Here is a 23282-nt window from a genome sequence, read left to right as displayed (position 1 = left end):
GCTTCTCCGTCACTCACTCAACACATATGGATTGAGGGTCTACCTTGTGTCAGGCCTGGCTCTGGGCACCGGCCACAGCTGTGACAAAACAAACATGAACCCCGCCCAAAGGGCTGCAGCATTCACTGAGGACAGACATCATTGAGGTACCAGGTGTGGGGTGAGGGGGTGGGGTATCAGAGCCAAGTCCCTGGCTGGGGGAGGCCTGGTGGATTAGAGATGAGTGGCAGGTCAGTGGCAGGAGCTTGAGGGAGAGCGGAGTGAGGTCACAGAAGTTGCCATGGGGAAGGATGGGTAGCCACTGCAAGGTCCTGACTTATGCCCACCACTGTGGCTTCTGGGAAAAAGATAGACTGTCGGGCAGACGGGCACAGAAGAACAGGTATAGGCTGGTGCAGGGACTGAGTAAGAGACAATAGGGGCTTGGATAGGGTGGGCTGGGAGGTCAGATTCCAGGTTTATGTGAAAGGTGCAGGCCATGGGATCTGCTAGAAGGTGGGATGTGGGTGATGAGAGAAGGAGGCACCCAAGGAGACAGCGGCACTTATAGCCTAAGAAACCAGAAGGATGGAGGTGGCATCAGCTGGGATCAGGGGAAGGAGGGATGCTTACTGGGGAGGGAGATCAGGACAGGTGACTTTTGAATACCCACTGGACATCCAAGGGAAATGTCTATGATTGGACATGAGCCTACCATGGTGGTCCCACCCTGGGACCCTTATCCCTGGCCCCCTCACAGGATCAAGGCAGTGACAGCAAGTGGCACATGCCCCCCCCCCCCGGAGTCTGTCCTAGAGGTCTTGGCAAACTGTGATGGGTCCTAGGCACCGTATACACACGCCATTCACACAGGGGTGCCTAGTGCACGTATTGTCCCCGAGGGCTGGCCCCTGCTTCAGGGGATGTTCCCTGGGAGCCAGCACACTGGCCTATATAGAGCAAGGGTCATGTCTGTGCCTTTGATGGTAATAGGGGGAGGGCAGCCTGGAGGCTCAGGAGAGCTGCTGCATGCCTTCCCTGGAATCAGTCCCCCGAGGGGTGAACTCCCTTCCTGTCACTGCTATTGAAGGATGACTTTTCTTCTCTCCACAAGCCGGCAAATTAATTCATGCCATCTATTTTCCCGACTCGGATCAAAGGTTGTCAAATTCCTTTACCCACTTAATGATCTGTAATATACCTTTCCATTTCCTGACCAGGCTATTAGATGAAATAGAATTCATAATAGCCTCCCAACAGCATCTGTGCACCTGTGTACATATGCAGGGTCAGACAGGAGACCCTAGGAGCCTCCTCATTGAGGATACCACTTTTATTAAGAGATTCTGCAAACCTTATGGTACTCTCGGTGCCAGATTCTGTGGGTCATGTGAAGCTGAAAATATGGCCTATGTGCCACTACTTCCCCTGACATGGCCATGGCAGACATTATTAATCAATTGTAAGCACTCTTCACCATTGAATTCAGACAAGGCTTCCCTATACAGCCATCAACAGATGATATCAGTCCCAGCCTGGACTAGGAAAGTGCTTAACCACCCAGACAAGAGAAGCTTTTACCACACTGCCTCAGTTCTTCCTTCCTTTCCCTTCCCTTCCCTTCCCTTCCCTTCCCTTTCTTCCTACCTACATTCCTTTCTTCCTTTTCCTTCCTTTCCTTTTTCTTTCCTTTCTTTTCTTTCTTTCCTTCTTCCTTCCTTCCTCCTTTCCTTTCCTTTCCTTTCCTTTCCTTTCCTTTCCTTTCCTTTCCTTTCCTTATTTCTTCCTTCCCTTCCCTTCTCTTCTCTTCCCTTCCCTTCTCTCTCTCTCTTTCTCTCTCTCTCCCCCCCTCCCTCTCTTCCTTCCTCCCTTCCTTCAAAAAAAAAAAAAAGTGCATTGTGGCTCCTAAGCATGGATAAAATTAGGTGACCAGGATCCTCCAGCTGAACCTCCAAGTTGTTCAAGTACACCCAGCTTAGAAGCCTATTCCAGGGCCTGGAAAGAGTAGCCCCAAGCCTCCTTACCTCCAACTTCACAGGGCTGTTGTGTAGACCACCCAAGCACCCAAGGCATGCAAACACCTTGCCAGACAATGCTGGGATTGGCAGTCAGCAGTGATCAGGCGACCCTTAGAAGACACACACTGAGTTATCAGCCTCACCCTACTGGCTTTGTGACATTGAAGAGTGAACATCAAGGCCAACCATCAAAGCCCATGGCCACCTCACCAGGCCTTCTTTCCCTGCAAGGTGGGCTTGCTTTCTGGCCTGAATGTGACACCTGCTTGGGGCACAGATTCCTGGTGTCTCCCTGGTTGTTTACCTTGAGAACAGTGTCTGTGCTGGCCTCTTGACAACCTTGGCCTCTTTGGGCCTGTCCATTCCCTCCCTCCTCTCCTGGAAGGCCTCTTCCCTGCTCTGACTCACCAGAAAGGGCCTCCTCCCCCAGCTCTTCTGAGCTCAGCCCATACCAAGAGCAGAGGAGGCCAGGACAGCGTCCCTGAGAGTGGGATGAAGACAGATGCCTCTAGAAAAAGCCAAGAACTCACTGTCAGCTTAACTCCAGGAGAAGTCTTCAAGAAGGAGAGAGGAAGATAGAAGGAGGATCAGCCTTGAGGGTCATCCTGAACTGGTTGCCTTGGAGGCCATACGACTTGCCATATGTCCCTTTGTCACCCAGCCTCTCCCAGACCCTCACGATTTTCATCAATCACAGCGTGGTCTTCCTGGGCCTTCAACCGTGCTCTGGAGCAGTGAGGCCCGCTTCCCTCACCCCTGCCTCGACCTGAGCCTTTTAAGCAAATCAGCAATGTAATTATTGATCTGTAAGAGAAAAGGAATTAATACGGCCGCCCACATCCTTTGTACATAAGAGTATTTAACAATGAACTCTGCTTAAACTTCATAAAAGCCTCTTCAGCAAATCAGCACACAAGTATTGATCTGGAAGCCCGCCTGTGAATCCCAGCTGTCTGCCTCTCCCACTGAAGGACCATTAGTTTGTCTTGCCGGACTCTCCTTTTTACGTTTATGGCCTGGCACTTTCTCCTGGGACGGTTTCCTCTGTTTCTCAGCAAGGGCTTGGCTCCCCGATTTTGCTGACCCTCCCTTTTCCTGGAGTCCAAGGTATCGACTCCAGAGCACGCCAGGTGGGTACTCTCAGGCTCGCATTCTGCAGGCTCATGTTGGGCCCAGAACCCCAAGGACCAGCCTGCCTGGGGGACCCCTGTGTAACACAGCTGGAGTTCTTAATGTTCACCCACGTGTTCACCTCCCAACGAGGCCGGGCATGCCCATCTCCACTTTGCAGAGGAGGAAACCAAGACCCGAGGTGTACTGACCCTCCTAGAGTCACACAGACAGTGAGGGCCAGGCACCAAATTCAAACCAATGGCCTGAGCAACTTCCTTCCTGGAAGTGTAAGCCAGGGACTGGCATTGCCCACAGTAGAGCAAATTGGGACAACTGTCCAGGATACCATGGGCTCTAAGGCCAGATACATCCCTGAAGGGGACTCTTTCAGGCACCAGATGAGGCCAAGGAGTGCAGCAAGGCTCAGGCATAGCACCCACTAGACTTGCCTCCCACAGGATGGCTTTGACCCTTGACACCTTCCTGTTCACTCTTGACCCAGGCTATCAGCCCACCCATGTGCCTGTGAAATGGGGGCCCTGTGCTGTATAACGGGAGTGGCAGGGGCTAGTGGTGGGAGGGTCATTCCTACCTTGCAAAGCAGTGCTCTTGGCTCGTGCCGGCTGCATGGGGCCCTCGGCTGCCCAGTCCCTGGAGCAGGGCAGCCTGGGTCCCGTGGCCTCACATCTACCTTCCCAACTATGGCTTTGGAGCCTGGGTGTAGAATCAGGGTCTGTGGGTCTGGTCTGGCTCAGGCCTAATCTCAGGGGCCCCAGAACCCCTTCTCCTCTGGCTACAATAACTGCCTCTGTGAAATGGGCTTTGGCCTTGGTCTCTAGGAGCCCGCTAGCTCCAGCACCCTGCACAGCAGCAGAGCAGGGGTGGGAGAGCCCCCAAACCACAGACCCCAAGTCCCTTAGAAATGCTGGGCGCATATAGGTGCCCTACCCTGACAGCCAGGAACTGGCTGTGGCCATGCCCACCTCAGCCCATCCTCTGCGAGCTACCAGCCTGCTCCTTGTCTCTCTCAGTTTGGCCTGGGCCTCAGTGCTTCTCTCCCCTCTGGTCCCTCGCACTCTTCTCTCTGTCTGTCTTTCTTCAGTCTTTGCCTTGTCTTCTTCCCATTTCCCTGTTTCTGTTTTCTTCTCTGCCAGTCCCTGTTTTCCTTTCTCTCAGTCTCTGCTTCCTTTCTGACATTAGGTTTGTCTGTCTAACCCGTCCCCACAACAACGCATGTGCAGAATTCCCTGGACCTGGATTGGTGATGGTCATGGCCAAGTCTTGGGAAGGCCCTGGGCTCTGGGATGCCACGTACCTGGAACGGGGGTGGGCCAGCCTGTGTGGGCGCCTATGCCTCAGGGGCTCAGAGAAGGCATCTCCTGAGAGCCCATTGAGGCTGGGCCTCACTCCTCCTGGGGGGTTGTGGGGCTAGCTGGGGGCCCCTAGCCTGCTTCACTGTACCTGGCGGGGTCCTCACTGGACACAGCTTCCATCATGTATGCTAGAATGGCGCCTCTCCTGCCCTGCAGGCCTCACTGGTCCCACTGCCTTTCACGGTACTTTGTAGGCCTACATAGTCAGGGGGTTGGGGATGGCTCTGCTCAAGAAGATTCTGGGGAAACCAGAGGACCCAGTGGGTGCCGTGTTTCACAACATCCCTCCCCACCCCCTTCCACTCCTGGCTCTTACTGGCAGGGAGAGGCTCAGAGGGTTGACCAGGAGCTGCCTGTTGATGCAGGTTGACCATCCCTGCCTCTGGATGGGGCGTCCAGGAGCTGAGGGTCACTGCCTCCTCGCCTCCAGCCCAGGCCTGGCTGGGTAAGGTGCTGTCCTCAAGCTCAGACAGCTTTGTAGAGTGCGGGTCCCCAAAAGCATATGCCCTGGTGAGAGAACATTTAAGGACCATTGGTGCACTGGGAAGGAGGGGCTCCACTGGACCATGGGCTGGGCACTCGGGCTTTAGTAACCTGCACCCATAAGGGCAAACCAGGCTGAGCCAAGGAGGGGCAGGCTGAATGCCAGGCTCTGTTTAGGGTCTGCAGCTATGGAGAGGGGGTGTTACGCCTTGGAGTGCCCTGCCAGCTCAGGGTCTGTGTCCTCAAGCTTCATCAGGATCTTCCTTAATTGCAGGCTGCATCAGGAGGGTGTTCAGGCCTCAGCACAAAAGGGTAGAGTGGGGTCAGGTCCTCAGATTTTTTAAGAAGTTGAGGTGGGGCAGCTGAAGGGTCCTGCTGGTGGGGGCAGTCCTGAGGTTAAGCTCCCAAAATCGGTGACCCCCAGAGCTCCCAAGCTCCCAAATCGGTGACCCCCAGAGATGCGGTGCAGGAAGCATTTTAAGGAGCCTCAGTACAGCTTGTTCACTTTTGGCTCCTAAAGGTTGTAACTGTTGCAAGGGCAGGAACAGTCCCCAGAGGGATTCTAGAAAATGAAAGACCCCACTCTCCTGGAGCTGACCACACCCATACTGGGTCAGGACATACCAGGGCCCACCGAGCTCCATCTGGGGCACCCCCCTCGAGAGGGCCCTGGAGCTATGCCATTTCTCTGCCGAGATCCCCACCCGGGTAGGGGCCTTCCCCTCCCTGCCAACCACAGCCCAGCTCTCCTGCCCCTTTGCCTGCCCCCCCACACAAGGTATAGGAGACTTAGAGACCCAGTCAACACCAGCTGTGGGCTGTCAGAAGGGTAACCCGCCCTCCCCCCTCCCCCTCTGCTTCCTGCTGCCCTGAGATCAAAGGGTGTCTCCTGGGTGGCAGTTCCTGTCATCAGCCTTAATGGAAGCTCTCCCTATTAGTAGAGGGGCTGGAAGGAGAGGCAGCCAGGCGGGAGGTGGGAACATCAGATCTGGGCTCCAGAGTTGGGGGGAGAGTACAAGAAGGTTCCTTTCCACCCCAGGTCTAGCATGGGATTTGGTAGGGCTTGTGCTGTGGTGCTGTACGTGGGCCTGCCTCTCCCTGGGCCCCTCCAGGATGCTTTAGAGCCCTCCTATGTGGAGGTGACATGGGGTGACAGAGTAGGGAGTTGACACCTGGGCCCCAAATATGTCCTGCTTCTCCTTTGCATAACCCTCAATTGGGTGGCCATGCCCCACAGTGTCCCTCATGAGTGTTCGAGAATGGGTATAACTGAGAGCCCAGGCCTGGGCCTGCATCCTCTCTGACCTGTGGCCTGTGGCCCTTAACCACTCTCCCTTATGTGATGGGTACAACTCCAGGCCTGTGAAGCTAGAGAGCCACTGTGCCTGCCCAAGTCCCTTGAAGCCCTGTAAGATACATAAGCACATGGGATGATGAGTCTCCCAGGGTGTGGAGCCCAGACCAGGTAGCAGAGAGATGGCTGGCTCGTGACTCAGAGGTCCCCAGCCTGGCCTGGCCCAGCTGGCTATATGGCTTGAGCAGGCCACCCTCCCTGGGAGTCAGTCTCCTTGCCAGGACGTGAGGGTCTTGGCATGACCCCATCCTCTGGACACTGTGGTGGCCCGGTGGGGCCCGGAGCCCTTTGTCCTCGGTTCCCTCCCCCTGGGCCAGAAGGTTCATGTCTGTCAGCTCCTAGCACTTTGCTGCCCCAAGCCAGATCCCCTTCATAATTCAGTTTAATGCAATATGGCAACACTTTTATTGACACTGCTCCTATCAGGAGACTGGTGAGAGTGATGCCTACCTATACCTTCCTCACGTTGCTGGGCTGGCATTCCATTTTCACAGACCCCTGGGGCACCCCCAAGGATAGGATGTTGACAGAAGCCTGGGTGGTTATCCCAGTGGGCCTGCTTTCATTTCCTGAGAGTGGGGTTGGGGGAGGGCAGCCGCCAGTCTCTGGGTTCCCAGAGTCCAGAAAGCCTGAGCCCTGCACTGGCCTGGCTAGCGGCTCCGGTGCAGGGGCAGGTGCGGGAGCTGTGCCCTGGCACCGAGGGCCAGGCTGAGCCGAGAGGCGGGGCGCCAGAGGACCTGTGCATGGTGGTGAGGCTGCTACTCTTCAGAACTTCGCTGTGGGGTAGAGACCATGGGCTCCAGTCAGCCCCTTGTGCAGGACCCCACATCTCTGCCACACAGGGCAGGTACTGGAGCCTCAGACCTCCTTCCTGCATCCCCCTCACACCGTTGCCTCTTCTGGGCCACAAGGTGAGCCCCAATGTGATTTGGGGGGCCGATATCACTTCCTCTGAAATACCAGCTCAGAAATACCAGCTGGAGAGCTTAACTCCCAAACTGAACACCCCTGGGCGGACCAAAGATTTTTAACAAACCCATGTCACCTCTGGGCAGGGTTAGGCCCAGAGGAGCTCCCCGTGGGTGGGTAGATGCATGCACGTCCATGAGAAAAAGGAACCCCATTCAATGGCCCCATGGCTTCCCGTGTTAGCCAGCCCAGACCTGGCTTGTAGGGAAACATCTGCTAGTGGAGGGTTGGGTGTCCCCATGGGGTCCATACTGCAGCACCGCAGACCTCTCTCTGGCCTACATGGGATGTGTACCTAGAGATGTCCATGCCCATCCAGCCTGGGGGTGGCTCCAAAGAGATGTACGGACAGCAGGCCTGAGGGGCTTGAGCTGGCCAGGGACCCCCCAGAACTGCCCATGTCTTCCCACCAGGAAGTAAGCACCCCGCCTTGTCTCTCTTGAAACAGGTCTAGGAACAAGGCAGTCGTAACTGTGGGAAATGTTGATCGGAAGCATGATAGAGCCTGCATTGCTCTGCAGGCCACCTGGAGAGTTCTGGACAGAATAAACCCTACAGGCCAATGTACCTGTGACAGCTACCCTCCCACACCAGGTAAGATCAGCCCGGTGTGCCACCCAGTCATGAGGACAGTCTGTCACACGTGCCATCTGAGCTCTCTCAAGGTGGAGGTGAGGTTCAATGGCTAAAAGAATGACTGATGGAGGCAGCCACGTGGAGGCTGGAGGGGTGGTAGAGAGGGGTGGGTGCAGTCCTGGGCAAGAGCAGGTCAGGGGAGGCAGGTCAGAAGAGGTCATGGCGGGCTGTGACCACCACTCCCGGAGAATGGAGCTCGGAGCCAGTCCCACATTCATCTGGCTCTGCACTGCCAGCTGGGAGTGGCTGTGCTCTGCTTCACCGATAGTGTGGCTCAGGTGGCCTCAGACAAGGCCACGCCCATGAGCTGTGGCCCAGGATGGAGGGAAGATGTTCCTCCCCGCACAAAGCGTTCAGGGAAGCAGCTCGGCCTCAGCCCAGCTAGGCCCATCTGAGGTGCAATCGACCTGCCCAGCTGAGCTAATGGGACCCTCTGGGCATCGGGTTCAGGGGCAGGGTTGCCTGTAAGCAAGAATCGCGGGTGCTTCATCAGCAGGCTGCCTCATGCAATATGTAACAGCACATTAACCTGCACTCCAGGATTGAGCCAGCACGGCAGAATCTGCTGGTACTTGGAGGAAGAGGCACAAGAATGGGCCTGGATGGTTCCATAGCATGCGAGGCTGGGGACGGGAGGTCTGGACCCAGTGGCAGAACCTGAACGCCCTGTCCTTTCGGCACCCCCTTTGCTTCCGTCTGTGGAGCTTCCACTCACACCAGCGTTACTCCCACCTTCCCCGTGGAGCGCGTTGGTAATCACTTGCAGATCCCCCTCCCACTGTGGCTTCAGGAAGCCACACCAAGCTACCCGAGTGGACAACAAGGTTGAAGCTATTCTGACACTTTGAGCTCTGACGCCCCATAATTCTAGGGGGTCCCTGGTAGTTACTGCACCTACCTCTGCTACCTGCACATTCACAATGTCTGCACTAACACCTTCTCAGCTCCTGGGGAAACCAGACCCAGGAAAGTCTATATTTAAGACACAGAGCAGGCAATATGATCCTATTTTATATGCCAGGAGACTGAGGCCAAGAGAGAGCCCGACGTTGTGCCAATCTGCCCAGATACCCATGGTGGGAATCCAGACTTGGAGGCGGCTTCCTGACCTGCTTTCAGATTTCCCATATAGGTTCCCAGCCTCCCTTTCCTCAGGCCTGTAGGTGGTACCTCCACTGCTCATACCCTTAGTGATGGAGATATCTCTGCCAACAGCTGTTGCTCTTCAGGCCTGGGCACCCCCTGCCTTCTGCCTCATGGGCCATCTTATGCCAGAGTCTGAGACATGGAAAGACACATCACTCTGGAGGCCACGAGACTAGGAGTCAGGGGAATGGATAAGTGTTCCAGCTCTGCTGTTTGCCAATTAGGGGAAGTTAGGGAGCCGTTTTGCCCCTTGGAGCCTCAGTTACATTGTCTGTAAATGGCACTGATAGTGTGGTGTTGCACCTGCTGCGTGAATTCACTGAAGTGTATGTTTTAGATGTCCAGGGTCCTGGCAATGGGTAGAGTCAACACCTAGAGAACTCACATCCCCTCCTCTTCAAAGCTACTTTGTGAACCAGGAGGAGGACTCAAGTATTCAAAGGAAGACCCTTCGCCATCAGCTCAGGAGGCGGCAGGAGGTAGATCCAAGTTCAGATCCCAATTCTGCCCCCAGGTGCTGCATTGCAGTCATCAGTTGGGTTTCGTGCTGTAGACCTGTGCTTCCTGATCTGTATAAAGGGCACAGCAGGCTCCATTTCAGCAATGCTATGTCTTGGAGATCCTGGAAATCCTCTACACACACACACACACACACACACACACACACACACACACAGACATGCCTTAGAAAAACTGGGAAAAATATAACAAGCAACATTTAAATACATGGCTGAGCTTTTGAGAAAGTGAGGGACATTTCCAGGGACATATATGAAGAGAGAGAGCCCCATTCCCTTCCTGATATTGCACTGACCAAGAGGGAGGCAGGGGGGTGGCTTGGGGAAGGGCTGAGGCTTGAATATACTCACAAAAAGACTGCACTGTGTGATGTTAGCATCCAGCTACATGAACCTTTCTTGAAGGGCTGTCATGAAATAAAACAACAACCATCTAGTTAAAACATCACAAAACTATAAAACTATATCACCCAATAGCTGCATACTTTATTATCATCAAAGAAACAAATATTCCTCAGTTTGGCAAATTTTGTAAATTGGTCATCTGACAAGTTCTGTCTTCATCAGATTGATTTTTTGAGAAATTGACTTTTGGCAAATTGGTTTTCAGTAAATTGGCACTTTGGTGAACATGTCAGCCTGCTTCTCGTTTTAAAGGTCCTCAGAAGAGAGGGGTCAAGGGCTTGGGCCCATGAGAGGCAGAGAGTAGGAATTGAGACCTAGAGAATAGGCAAATTCCAGGAAGTGATGACTCCAATGCTAAATTCCACCAAATATTTAGAGAGGAATTAACATTAGTTCTTCTCAGACTCTTCAAAAACACAGAAGAGGAGATATGCATGCTAACTCTTTCTGTGAGGCTAGCATTACCCTAACACCAAAGCCAGATAAAGACATCATGAGAAAAGAAATTACAGGCCAATATTCTCTATGAATATAGATATAAAACTCCTCAATAAGGGGCACCTGGGTGGCTCAGTCGGTTAAGCATCTGACTTCGGCTCAGGTTCCTCACTCATGCTCTGTCTCTCTGTTTCTCAAAAATAAATAAACATTAAAAAAATCCTCAATAAAACATCAGCCAACCAATTTGAGCAGCATATTGAAAGGATTATATCCCATGACAAGTGAGATTTATGCCAGGAATGCAAAGATAGCTCAATATAATAAATCAATCAACATAATAAAGCAGATTAGTAGAATGAAGGGGGAAATACCCAACATGGTCATCTCAATTAACACAGAAAAGGCATTTGACAAAATTCATTAGTCTTTATCAATAGAAACACTCAGAAAACTAGGAATAGGAAGGAGCTTCTTCAACATGATAAAGGGCATTTATGAAAAACCCACAGGTAATATAGCCAATGGTGAAAGACTGGAAGCTTTCCTCCTAAAATTAGGAATCAGACAAGGATGCCCACTTTTACCACTGCTATTCAGCACTGTACTGGAGGTTCTAGCCAGAGTTATTAGGCAAGAAAAAGAAACAAGGACATCCAAATTGGAAGGGAAGAAGTAAAACTATCTCTATTTACAAATGGCATGATCTTATGTGTAGAAAATCCTAAGGGATCCACAAGAAAAGTACTAAAACTGACACATGAGTTCAGCAAGGTTGCAGGATACAAGATCAATAGACAGAAATCAGTTATATTTGTATATTCTTGCAATGAACAATTGGAAAATGAGATTAAGAAAACATTCAATTTCTAATAGCATCAAAAAGGATAAATTATTTAAGAATAAATTTAACAAAGGATATACAAGACTTGTTCCCTGAAAACTCTAAAACATTGTTGAAAAAATTAAAGACCTAAATAAGTGAAAAAATACTTCATGTTCTTGGGCAGGAAGACTTAATATTGTCCAGATGCAACACAACCCTATTAAAATTCCAAAAGGCTTGTTTGCAGAAATGGAAGAGCAGATACCCAAACTCAGATGGAATTTCAAGAGGCCCTGAATAGCCAAAGCAATGTTGAAAAAGAAAAAAATGTCGAAGACTCACACTTATAGCAAAACTCATTGCAAAGCTATAACAATCAAAACAGTATGGAGCTAGTATCAGGATAGACATACAAACAAATGGAATAAAATTAAGAGTACAGTCTATGGTCAACTGATTTTTAGCAGAGGTGCTAAGCCCATTCAATGGGGAAAGAATAGTCTCTTCGACAAATGTGCTGGGACAACTGGATATATATGTGCAAAAGAATGAAACTGGACCCTTGCCTCACACTATATGCAAAAAATTAACTCAAAATGAATCAACAACCTAAATATAAGAGCTTAAACCATGAGACTACAGGAAAGTATATAGGTAAATCTTCATTAACTTAGGTATGGCAATGGATTCTTAGTTATGACATCAAAAACCTGAGCACCACCACCAATAACAAAAACAGATAACTCTGACTTTATCAAATTTAAATGTTTTGTGCATCAAAGGACATTAGCAGGAAAGTGAAAAGACAGCCTACAGAATGGGAGAAAATATTTGCAAATCATATATCTGATAAGAGTTTAATGTCCAGAATATACAAAGAACGTCTAAAACTCAACAACAAAAAGACAAAACAACCAATGTAAAAATGAGCAAAGGACTTGAACAAATAGTTCTCTGAAGAAGATATACAGATGCGGATAAGCACATGAAAAGATGCCCAGCACCAGTAATCATTAGGGAAATGAAAAAAAAAAAAACTTCAATTAGTTACCACCTCACACCTACTAGGATAGCTATAATTAAAAGCAAATAAACCAAAAGTGGAAAGTAACTGTTGGCAAGGGTATGGAGAAATTGGAATCCGCTTACATTGCCTGTGGGAATGTAAAATGGTACAACGTCTGGAGAAGAATTACCATATGACCCAGCAATTCCATTCCTAGATATATACGCAAAAGAATAGAAAACGGACTCAAATACTTATATGTCAATGTTCATAGCAGCATTATTTGCAAGAATCAAAAGTGGAAACAACCCACATGTTTATGAACAGATGGATGGATAAATAAAATGTGGTGAGTACACACAATGGAATAGTATTCAGCCTTACAAAGGAATGAAGTTCTGGTACATGCTATTACATGGATTAACCTTGAAAATATTATGCTAAGTGAAATAAGCCAGACATACAAGGGCCAATATGGTATGATTCCATTATATGAGATATCTAAAATAGGCAAATTTATGGAGAGAAAGAAGATTCGAGTTTATTGAAAGTTGGAGGTGGGGCATGGAGAGTTATTGCTTAGTTGCCATAGAGTTTCTGTTTGGGATGATGAAAAAGTTTTGGAAATAAATAGTGGTGAGGTTTGCACAACATTGTGAGTGTATTTAATGCCATGAAACTGTACACTTAAAAATGGCTAAAATTTTTAAGCCATTAAACTTAAATATATTCTATATATTCTATTACAATAAAATATCCTATTACAATAAAAAATGTTAAGGAAACAATGGTGAGCAAACAAGTTGGTAAATCTGTGGGGAGATCCAATAAAGCATTGACAGTTCAAAGAAAAACAATAATGATTAATTTGTGGCCGTACAAACACGACAAGGCTGATATATTAAGAACAAAATCCAGTGCATATTTAAGGAGTGGGGCAGAGAGGTTGACTGTGTCCAGAACTAGTCTGCATGTTCTAGTACACGGGTTAAAACTTTCAGGGCAATTTATTAAAGTAAAAGAAAATATGACTTCTGCATTCGTTTCCTGTGGCGGCTATTACAAGTTACCACAGATGTGGTGAATTACAACAACGGAAATGTTATTGGCCCAGAGGCCAGAAGACAGAAACCAAGGTGTCAAGAAGGCAGGGCCATGCTCCCTCCTAAGGCTTTAGGGGAGAATCCTTCCCTGCTTCTTTCAGCTTCTGGTAGCTGCGAGAGCTTGTGTCTCAGCACTGCAATGTCTGCCTCTGTCTTCACAAAGCTTTTTCTTCCGCAAGTCTTTGTCAAAATCCCCTCTGCCTCTCTGACATAAGGGTACATGTGATTGCATTTAAGACCCACCTGGATAACCCAGGATAAGCTCCTCCTCTCGAGACTGTTAATTTAATCACATCTTTGGGGGAACCAGTTGTCAGCCTACCACAACTTCCAAATATCAGGAAGAGGAAAAGGAAATACAGAAAACTCAGTCTCTCAAGTAGATGTTAGGAGAGCAGAGGGAAAATAGAGGTCTAGAAAAATTCAGGACAAAAATTAAGTGATGGAAATAAATTCTCATAGATCAATGAAAACAACAACCACAAGTGTACTGAACAGCGACTGTCAGATTGGACACAGAAGCAAAATCCAGCCACATGTTGCTTACGAACTTCACACTGGAGCATAGGAGGCGAGAAGATGGGGGAACCCTGCCACATAAATACTAATTGTGGCCGTGTTCATCTGCAGACAGCATGGACTTGAAGATACCGGTGTCACTGGAGACAAAGAGGGCCATTTCTAGAGAGTGAACCAAAGGGAGAAAGTGTAGCCTGCTCGAATGCATTGAACCCTCACTCCTGTGAGGCCAAATAAGTCAGAGCGTGTGACCCAGATTTATGAAGAAAAAGGCATTTTCCTGAAGGTTGTGGGGGTGTGTTCAAGATCATCCCAATCCAGCTTGGCTCCTGGAGAACAGCTGGACCCTGTTTTGGGTGGAGCCGCCTCAACAGCCTAGGGGCAACCCAGTGATTAAGCGTGCCTTAACTCTCCAAGCCAGGAATTTGCCCAGATCACCTTCAGGGAGACTGTGGGTGGAGGGGGAAACGAACCCAAGTAATTGAATGTATGGTTTGAATGAAGTCTGTCGTTGCTGAGAATGACACTAGGTAAGAAACAGAGTTGATTTACAGCCAGTGGTGACAGAACTACCGTGAGGCTTACACATGGCAGAAATGGAGAAAGAAGGGCTGACTCCTGGGGTCCCCTGTGGGGCAGTGACCAGAGCAGAGCCTGGCTGGTCTTGGCGTCGGGGGCCTGGTGGGATTCTGTTCCTTTCCCTCAGGGCCTCATCTGAGGGACGGGGGTGGGTGTGCTGAACCCTGAAGCCTGGAGAGCATGAATTCTGTGTGAGGTGGGGCCTCACTGTGAGCGGCCCAAGGCCAGGACTTTCCCTTCTAGGGATGTTCCTTCCTGATCCCAGAAGCCTCTATCTCTTCATCCTTGGCCTACAGAGACCCTGTCTCCAGAATGAGCAGAAATCAGAATCTACCCTTGAGGACATCATAGGCCATCCTGTGGGCTGGAAGGCTTATCAAGGGCTTTTAAGACTATAACCTCTCTCCAAGCTTACTAGCACCTTCCCTGCACCATCCCCCTCCTTCACACACACACACACACACACACACACACACACACACACACACACACACAAACATGATGACTTTGGACTGAGTTCCACAAATCTCAGCATGTATTTCAATATTATAAGAGCCTGTATTGATTTTTGGAAGAAGCCACTTTTAAACTGCATGTGAAGACCATTCTGTCTGGAATCTTATGCCAAGTCTAGGGGTCTCCATGTGAGGGCCATCTCACCAGGGCATGGGGAGTTTTGCCCCTTTCAGGTCATCCAGCATCCTTCTGCCTTTCCTGGACATGCCTTCCCCAAGGCCAGCCCCTTGGGGTTCCTGGAGAGATGTGGTCCTCTCTTGGAAGGAGAAGGTCTTCCTCATCACCCTTAAAGCCCCCCACTCTGCCTCAACACCGTACTGCATGCACATCCAAGATTGCTCCAGGGACCCTGGGCTGGCAGGCCACTCAGCTTCAGAAAGAGCTACCAGTCAGCAGGAGCAGGGGAAGCGGCACAACCCCCCAGCAGGAGGCAGGTGGCAGGGTGGTCTGGGACTGGGAGCCAGATAGCCTGGGTTCAGATCCCAGCAATGCTTCTGACTGGCAGCAGGCCCTCTCTGAGCCCCAGTGCCCTAGTCTGTATACTACATGGGTCACTGGCTATGGGCAGTACACCTATGTGCAGAAGATGAAGGAGGCTCAGAGTGTAAAGGGCATGCCCAGGGGACACACTGCTAAGTGGTGTCATCTGCATCCAGGCCACACAGCCTAAGCTTGTCCCAGACCAGGTGTGTGAATGGAAGCTGGGACACACTTGGGACTCCTGGGCCTGGAGTCTAAGAGCCTGTGATAGTTAATTTTATGTGTCACCTTGACTAGGTGCCCGGATAATTGGTCAAACAGTATTCTGAGTGGTTCTATGGGGGGTTTTTTGGATGACATTAACATTTGAATCTGTAGACTGAGGAAAGCAGATTTTCGTCCCTAAAAGCCTGACGCTACGCGGAGCAGAGGGCAACTCCTCCTGCCCGACTGGAGGAGCTGGGACATTGGTCTTTTCTGTCCTTCAGACTCAAACTGAAATACTGAGTTGGCCTTCAGACTAGAACTTATACCATCAGCTTTCCTGGATCTCCAGCTTACCAACTGTGGATCTTGGGACTTCTCAGCCTCCATAATCATGTGAGCCAATTTCTTATGTCAGAGAGAGAGAGAGGCAGAGAGAGATAGAGAGAGAGAGAGAGAGAGAGAGAGAGAGAATATCCTATTGATTCTGTTTCTCTGGAGAACCCTGACTAGCATAAAACCCAAAGATGAAGTGTGGCCCTGGGGTCACTGTGCCCAGAAAGGATCCACTCCTCTTATGCTCCCAGGCAGGGCTCCTCCTGGAGAGCAGGACCACACTGATGCCTCAGCCAGAGCTTCTACAGTCTGTAAGGTCAGCAGCCATGGGCTTAGGAAACCCACCCCGAGGTCTGTGCTGCTATGAGGAGAGGCAACATGGGCTGTGAAATTCAGTGGGCTGAGGTGTATGCCTGACTCAGAAACTCAACCAGCTATGGCCTGGGGCACGCTACCTACCCCCTGTAAGCCCCAGTTCCCTCCCTGTGAAATAATGATTTAAAAGCACTTGCCTTGGGGTGGCACCTGGGTGGCTCAGTCAGTTGAGCACTTGGCCCTTGATTTCAGCTCAGGTCATGATCTCACAGTTCATGAGTTCGAGTCCCATGACGGGCTCTGGACTGACAGTGCAGAACCTGCTTGGGATTCTGTCTCTCTGCCCCTCCCCCTTCCCTCTCTCTGTCTCTTTCAAAATAGATACATAAACTTAGAATAAAAAAAGATTCTCTCCCTCTCTGCCCCTCTTTCCTGCTTGCATACTCTCTCTCTAAAATAAAATAAAATAAAATAAAATAAAATAAAATAAATAATAAAGTAAAAATAAAAGCAATAAAATCCTTGCAGGATTTTAAATGCCCAGCCCAGTGCTTGGCACATAGCTGACACTGGATAAATATTAATTGGTGGCAGAAAAACTAGAGACAACTGACCACCACAAAAAGGTTGTGCCCTGTAGCTGAAGAGCCCAGCTCCCAGGGCTGCATGCTCAGAGGCCCCTGGCCTAGAAGACCTGCCAGTGTCCACTAAATGCCTCTCATAGAAACTCCAGAGGGCTCGCCCAGCAACAGTGCTCAGTGCTCAACCCTCCTTAGACTGACCTCCAGGCCGCCTGGCCCAATGTGGACATTCTCCATGGCCAGCCCGGCTTATAGCTCCGAGCTGAAGTGGAGACGTGGTGTTGAGGGTGGCAGCAGGGCCGTGGGTCCAGAACCAGCCTGTCCCTCCTGGGCCACTGAGCTGTCATCTTGCTGATGCTCTGTATTCAGAGTATCACGTCCCTTTGGGTCGGACAGCCGTGGTGTACAGGGTGCAGACAAGCAAGAGGGCCTCTGGCTAGGCTGCAGAGCCATGGCCCTTTGTGCCTCCCATGTCTTGTGCACAGCCAGACCATTACCTCCTTTCAGAAAGAGCCTTTCAAAGAGGGAGGGCTTTAGAAGGAGGAGTTTCCCAGCAGAGATTTCACATCAGCCCCTTGTGTAGGATTTGGATCATTGATTTTATTGATAAACAGAGAACACCGCTTGACAAAAAACAAGGGAGCGCTATTATAAATACATGAAGATGGAATGGAGCCTGTTTTCTGAAGGCAGCAGGGCTGTCAGACTTGTGCTGAGATGCCCCTTGCTTCCTTCTGCCTGGGCCTGGGCTCCAAGCGAGGAGAGGCGGTGACACAGCGCCACAGTGGATCTAATGACTTCCTCTGGTGGCCTCACCTTCCTCCCTGTGAGGGTCTCCAGGTCTGCTGCTGGGGTTCTGCCCTTGAGAAGCTTCTTCTCTGTGTAGGCAGCACCTGACATGGGCTAAGGCATATTTTTAGTGCTAGAATGCAAGGAGGGGGAATGCCCTTAGGGAGTGCATTCTGCAGGGTCCTGGTAGGAGAGGACATGCTGCAGAGAGGGCCTTTGGCCATGGGCCAGATTGGTCCCAGAAGGGCCAGGTGGGGGTGGACACGCAGGGAAGGGACTGCCCAGCAAGAGCCGGGCCTTGCCAGAGACTCATGGTCATTCACCCCAAAGACAGGAAAGCACTGGGGCAGGATACCCATTCTCCACTTTGGGATCGTGCCCACCTCCCAGGGCCCCATGAGGGCTAGAAGACATAATGGTGCTATCCAGCCCAGGATGTGAGAGGACCCCCTGGCTTTCTATATTTTCCATACTATGAGAGGGTGTCACTGCTGGGAGGAGAAAGCTTTTCAGACTGACACTCAGCCTGGCCCCAGTAGGGAGGTGAAACTCCACCTCAGGCTCTGTGTGAGGATGGGTGGGGGTGAGGGGTGGGGGTAAGGGGTGGGGTGGCAAGTTTCAGGCCTGGTTGTCATCCTGAGTAAAATTAACAAAATAAGCAATGAAATAGGGAACATTATTACTAACCTTACAGAAATATAAGGGTTCAAGAGGAATAATATGAATAATTATATGTCAACAAATTATATGCCTAGATGACATAAACACATTCCTGTAGAGACAAAGACTACTGAAATGGAGTCAAGAATAAACAGAATGTCTGAGTAGACCTCTAACAAATAAGTTGATTATTATCCCAATTATTACCCACAAAGAAAAGCCAAGGCCCAGAGAACTTCACTGGTGAATTATACCAAAAAATTTTTTTCCACATGAAAAGATGCTCAATGTCATTCATCACCATGGAAATACAAATCAAAACCACACTGAAATACCACCTCACACCAGTCAGAATGGCTAAAATGAACAACTCAGGAAACTAAAGATGCTGGCGAGGATATGGAGAAACGGGAACCCTCTAGCACTGTTGGTGGGAATGCAAACTGGTGCAGCCGCTCTGGTATACGAAATATTTTAAAATGAATTACCACCAATCGTTCACATACTCTTAGAAAAAATAGAATAGGAGGGAAAACTTCCCATCTCCTTCCATGAGACCATTCCATGATTGCAAGACTTGATGAAGATACCACAATAAAAGAACACTATAATAGACCAATATCCCTTATAAATATAGACACAAATATACTAACAAATCAAATCCAGCAACATATAAAAAAAAGGATTATATACATGAGCAAGTGAGATTTATCCAGGAATGTAAGGTTGGTGTAACACTGAAAAGTGAAGCAACCTAAAACACCATATTAAATAGAATAAAAGGGGAAAATCCACATGATTATCTCAATAGATGTAGAAAAAGCATTTGATAAAATACAACACATTTTCATGTGACAAACAACCAGTAGACTAGGAATAGGAGAGAACTTCTTCAAGTTTCTGAAGGGCATTCATGAAAAGCCCACATCATACTTAATGGTAAAAGACTTGTGTTTTCCCACTAAGGAACAAAACAAGGATGTTTGCTTTCACTACTTCTATTTGATATTGTACTGGAGGTTTGAGCCAGGACAATTAGATGAGGAAAAAAAAGCCATATAGATTGGAAAGGCAGAAGTAAAATGATTTCTATTTATAGGTAATATAATCTATAAAAAAACCTTAAGGAATCCATAAGAAAGCTATTAAAACTGATACATGAGTTCAGCAAGTTTTCAGGATAGAAAATCAGTAGACAAAAATCCTTTGTATTTCTATATACTTGCAATGAACAATTTGAAAATGAAGTTAAGAAAAATTCCATTTACAATAGCATTGGAAAGAATAAAATAGGAAAAATTTTAATAAAATATGTGCAAGACTTGTTCACTGAAAACTATAAAACATTGCTTCAAGGCATTAAAAAGGATCTAAATAAATGGAAAGACATCCCATGTTCATGGATTGGTAGACTCAATATTGCTAAGATGGCAATATTTCTCAAATTAATCTACAGATTAATCCCAGATTAATCCCAGATTTTGTTTTTGTTTTGCTTTTGCTTTTTTGCAGAATTAGTCTTAAAATTTATACAGCAATTCAAGGAACCCAGAAGAGAAAAAAAACAAAAACACAAAACTTTAGAAAAAAGAATAAAATTGGAAGACTCACAACTTCCTGATTCCAAAACTTACTACAAAACCCCAATAATCAAGAGAGTGTGGTACTGGCTAATGACCGACATATAAACCAATGGAATGAAATTGAGAGGCCAGAAGTAAGCACATACGTTTATAGTCAATTGATTTTCTACAAGGGTGCCAGGACCATTCAATGAAGAAAGAGTAATCTTTTCAACAAATATTAAAAACATGTATAACTGTGTATCTACATACAAAAGAATGAACCTAGATCTCTACCTCACACCACGTACAAATTTAACTCAAATGGATTATAGACCTAAATGTAAGGGCTAAAACTATAAAACTCTTGGGAAAAAGCCCACAGGAGTAAGTGTTCATTACCTTGAATTAGGCAATGTTTTTTTAGATATGACATCTAAAGCCAAGTGACAAAAAAAAAAATAGATGAATAGAATTTCCTCAAAATTATAATCTTTGGGGCTTCAAAAGACACCATCAAGAAAGTGAAAAGAGAAGGATGGAATAAATGTTGTAAATCATATATCAGATAAGGGACAGAAATCTGGACTATATAAAGAAATCTGACAATAATAAAAGGACAAACCTAATTATTAAATAGGCAAAGGATCTGAATAGACCTTTCTCCAAAGAATCCATACAAATGAATAATAAACACATGAAAGGATGCTTGACATCATTAATCATCAGGGAAATAAGTCAAAACCATGCTAAGATACATCTTCATACCTGCCATGATGGCTAGAATCAAAAAGTCAAATAACAACAAATGTTAACAAAAATGTGGAAAGATCACAACCCTCATACAATGGTTCAGCTGCTTTGGGAAGCATTCTGGCAGTACCTCAAAAAGTTAATACACCTACTGTAGGACCTAGCAATTCCACTCCTTAGTATCTACCCAAAAGAACTGAAATACATTACACACAAAAAGGTACAGAGATGTTCACTGGCTGTATTATTCATAGTAACCCCAAAGTGGAAACTACCCCAGTGTCCTTCAACTGATAAATGGATAAACAAATCTGGTGTATCCATACAATGGAATATTATTTGGCCATAAAAAAGAACGAAGTACTCAAGTGCCTGGGTGGTTCAGTCGGTGAAGCATCCAACTTCAGCTTAGATCATGATCTCATGGCTTGTGAGTTCAGGCCCCACATCAAGCTCTGTGCTGAGGGCTTGGAGCCTGGAGCTTGCTTCAGATTCTGTGTCTCCCTCTCTGTCTGCCCCTCCTCCTCTCTCTCTCTCTCTCTCTCTCTCTCTCTCTCTCTCTCTTTCTCTCTCTCTCTCTCTCTCAAAACCAAATAAACATTAAAAAAAATTTTTAAAAGAATAAAGTACTGACACATGCTACAATATATATGGCTCTTGAAAACATGCTAAGTAAAAAAAAAAAAAAAAAAGCCAATCACAAAAGACTATATACTGTATGTTTCCTTTAACATGAATGTCCAGATAGACAATCTTTAGAGACAGAAAGTAGATTAGTGCTTGGCAGGGGCTGGGGGCTGGGGACTGGGGAAGGAATGGGGTGTGCTGATAATTTGGTTTGGTACTTAATTTGGGGGTGATCAAAATGTTCTGAAATTAGATAGTGTTGGTGGTTGTACAACTCTGTAAATATACTAAAAACCACTAAGTCTATACACCCTTCAGAGGGTGAATTCTATGGTATGTGAATTATAGCTCAATAAAGACATTATTTTAAATTGCCATGTGTTTCAACAATTTTTAAAAATTTCTCTGTGCTTTAAAAAAATTTTTTGTTCTTGGAATCGGTCTAGAGCCCAGTGGAAGTTGCTAGCCTCTGACTCATTGTTTCTCTCTTTCCCCTTGCTTGTTTAGGCCAGGTCACTGGTGACTTTCCCAAAAAACCTCTTCAAAAAATCTGGGAGTCTGGAGATCCCCAAGCTGGGCCTCCCGCTCTGCAGCCTTGGCAAGACTCGCCATGTCCTTGAGTAATGCCTGTCCCTGAGAACCATCACCCCCAAGGTCCACTGAGTCAACCTGAACAGCAGGGGGCAAAGGAGTTAAGGGCCTGGCCCTGCCCTGGCTCTGCCTCTTAACCCCAAGTGCCTACTCGTCCTGTGAGCTATGCGTCCATACTGCCTACCTCCCAGCTCCAACACATGCAGTCCCTGGGCTTGTCACACCACAGACGTTCTGGACTCCCAGGACTCATTTTTTAAGGCATCTGAGTATCCACATTTCTCAGGAATCATTCTCAAAAATCCCCATTTCTCCCTAATGAATGCTCCTGGCATCTACTGGTGGTCCTGAAATGGGCCAAGTCACTGAAAGAACCATTTGTCAACTCTGTCCTGACAACATCACTGGGGTTGCAGGTAAGTGGATGCCAGACTCCGGGGTCTGGGGTCTGGCCCAGCTCTGCTGAGGACTCCGGAGGGGACCTTCTCTGTGTATATCAGAAGGTATCTGAGTTTCAGTTCCCACAAAGGCAGATGCCGAGACAAGGATTTGCTTCAAGGCGTCTATCTGGCAGGTGTTTGGGGGAGGCACAGTGAGTGAGGCAACAGAGGAGGACGGCTTGGGATCCCAGAGAGCACTCGGGAACTGCAGAAAGTCTGGTTCCAGAGCCCGAGTGCATGACATGGCTGTGCCCCTGTCTCTTGGCCAGTTAAACTCACGTGAAGATCCGAGATATAACGGTGAAAAGCTCTGACGCAGAGTCAGTGCTCTGGAAACAGCAGTTGCTATGATAATAGTTATGAGAACCCCTGTGAGGATTAAATAACACACTGAGATAGCCCAGTCCTGCATCGTCTCACAGGAAGGCTGATTTCTCTTCATTCGCACGTCCCTAACCAATCTGCCCAGCCCCACCTTGCTGATCTCCCAGAGGAGATCGTGTGTGTGTGTGTGTGTGTGTGTGTGTGTGTGTGTGATTGGTGCCTCCCCCCCACACTCCAGCCTGCCCGGGACCGCTGCAGAGGACCTGAAGCAAGTGCACAAGGGAGGCAGCCGTGTTCCACTTGGCCCCAGAGCTAATGGAACCGCTTCCATCACCACCAGCCTAGGCTTTAATCATCCACGCTTTCAAGTGGAAGGCAGAGCTCCCCAGACACCAGATAGGCCATCATCTTCCAACTGGGGGTGCAGAACAGGGCTGATGAGGAGAGACGCTGGACCTTCTTTGCAGGCAGACCCCACGAGGGGCCAAGATCACCTCTAGGCTGGGGGTGGGGCATGATGGTGAACAACAACCAGAGGCAATGAAATCAATCACTCCCCCTAACCGCAGCTCCCACAGACCCAGGTGGGGAGGGAGTGTCCCCCACCTCCAGATGGCTCTGGGACATAAGGCTGGCAAG

At 48.3% G+C, this 23282-nt stretch overlaps 1 long non-coding RNA gene across 3 annotated transcripts; it reads left to right on the top strand.

Moving 5' to 3' along the window:
- The first annotated feature begins 208 nt into the window (after nt 1-208).
- LOC122202595 lies at nt 209-22723 on the top strand. 3 transcript variants are annotated; one of them, XR_006194753.1, is made up of 4 exons: nt 209-382; nt 7738-7883; nt 9409-9550; nt 21796-22723. It is a non-coding gene; the product is annotated as an uncharacterized LOC122202595 (long non-coding RNA). The 3 variants fall into 3 exon arrangements; XR_006194754.1 differs by lacking the exon at nt 9409-9550 and adding an exon at nt 15950-16061 and having other exon boundaries at nt 211-382; XR_006194752.1 differs by lacking the exon at nt 9409-9550 and having other exon boundaries at nt 227-382.
- The last annotated feature ends 559 nt before the right edge of the window (nt 22724-23282 follow it).

This window comes from Panthera leo, chromosome D2 (genome assembly GCF_018350215.1).
Source record: "Panthera leo isolate Ple1 chromosome D2, P.leo_Ple1_pat1.1, whole genome shotgun sequence".
NCBI classification, from domain to species: Eukaryota; Metazoa; Chordata; class Mammalia; order Carnivora; family Felidae; genus Panthera; species Panthera leo.
Note: the sequence above shows the minus strand (reverse complement) of the source record. Positions and strands in the feature narration are given on the sequence as shown.